A 2,200-nucleotide genomic window follows, 5' to 3' on the forward strand; every position below is an offset into this window, starting at 1 on the left:
ACTGATACTAATACAAACCATTAAACAATTTACAATCTACACTCGACTCGCGACTCTGGGCTGACATACTTGACGTCTATTGAAGGTGTCATAATTGTATTCTTCTCTTTGGACATTATGGTGCTAACCTTTTTTGACAGGTTATGATTTTTTTATATTTTTGGAATCTGTTAGTGTAACAATCGAGGTGTGTGGTTTAGAGATTCTATAAAATACGCAATAAATATTACTGAGTTTGTATAATGTTTACGAAGAAACTTAATGTGTGGTTCGCGATGATTTGTAATACTCTTGTATATTTTATTATGGAATCACAAAACCTTCGTAGTTTGTAATGATATACTTGGCACAAAATTAGCAATTTAGTTTACAGTATTCATTCGTTTCGATTCACAGAAAGATCATTGCTGGATGGGCCACGAAACCTATAAAATGTGTTACATATATATTTGAGCCTTAATATAAATCATTTAACTATGTATACTTATACATTGTCCGTGACAGAATGTTATCAGGATTTATTATGCAATGGTCGATTGAGTTTGAATTATCTTTCCACTGCGATTAATACCTGTGACAATATATAAATAATCAAGGATCTCAAGAACATACACCATATAGGTATATATATAACAAATAATGTTACGTGAAGAAACTCATCGTTTTTGACTTGTTTTAAATATTTTATTTATATATTTTCCTAAAAATGCTGGATGTACGAACACGGTGGTGGTATAACTCCCACACGGGAAGAACCGCGAGTAGAAGCTAGTATATAAAAACACACGTAATGGCTATTGAGCAACCGGAGGGAACATATGGGGAAAAACAACGCGTTTAAAAAGTACAAACTATTCATATAATGATGAGATAAACTGATTTGATGGATATTTCTACCGAATTGAATATGAATTAGATACTATAAGTAACGAAATGGTACGTCCTGTAGGCAAAACTTAGTCTGTATATGTAACTCCACGTTGTCTATTACTGCCACCAAGCAACAGTGCAAATGTTCAGTTCTTGTTTCAACAATATGCAGATTAATATGAAGCAATATAAGACTTGGCAAAGTGGACAGACGACTTGATAAATGTCGCAGAAACGCGTTGGATGCAGGCCGCCTTCGAAAGGTCCGTCTGAAAACCTTTAGGAAAGGCCTATGTTCAGTAATGTACTTTATGTGGATGATGATAATGATTATAAGACTTAACATTGAATGTCAAGAAGATTATAGTGAATTGCAAAACGTTGTCGTGTTTATTTTAATTTCGCTTAAATATAATTCTATTTACCACAATCCATGTTTGTTTGACATGGGGACTAAGATTCCACGCAAAGACCTCGCCGTATTTGCCGTTACAAAACTAGTTAGCATTCCCTGACCGAAGGATAATTATTGTCTATTGACATTGAAATTAAACTAATTTTCGGATTCTATCGCGGTGCTAGTATTTTATTTTCTCCCGACGTTTCGAAGACTTTGCAGCCTTCATGGTCACGGGGGGGACCATGAAGGCTGCAAAGTCTTCGAAACGTCGGGAGAAAATAAAAATACTAGCACCGCGATAGAATCCGAAAATTAGTTTAATTTCAATGTCTAACATTCGCGTAAACATAAGAAATCATTATTGTCTATTGAATTATTTAACGTGACCTAATTATCATAAAATAGATATTAAGTCCAATTAACATAAAAAAATCTTGGAGACTGGAAATTAATTCATAATTAAAACAACAATAATTTTATTGACTTTTCCCTTTTGGGGTTGACTTATTTAATAAGACAAACGGCTTACCATATCCCCTTCAAAGGGAGGCGACCTTTTCTCAACAATTATTGCCATCTCAATTCATCTACATATTTTACAAGTGGTAGGATATATTTTATGTCCGCCCGGATAGCGACCATCACACACAAGATGTTAAAACCCGCCATAGTGGCCCACGTAAGTGTGTCACGTTCCGGATCAGCCTGGGTATATCCGGTTCCATGTACGTTGTCAGGCCGGCATAATTATGTCAACTGTCTAGAGGTAAAGGTCTTCCGTCAGTCGACATGCGATTGAACCCCATTCCACTTACCATCAGGGTCTCTTTGCCGTGCACGTAAGTATAAGAAAATCTACCATTATGGTTATTCAAGCGAGAGGGTGGTATAATCATGCTAATCTATACTATTATATAAAGCTGAAGAGTT

This window comes from Manduca sexta, chromosome 19 (genome assembly GCF_014839805.1).
Source record: "Manduca sexta isolate Smith_Timp_Sample1 chromosome 19, JHU_Msex_v1.0, whole genome shotgun sequence".
NCBI classification, from domain to species: Eukaryota; Metazoa; Arthropoda; class Insecta; order Lepidoptera; family Sphingidae; genus Manduca; species Manduca sexta.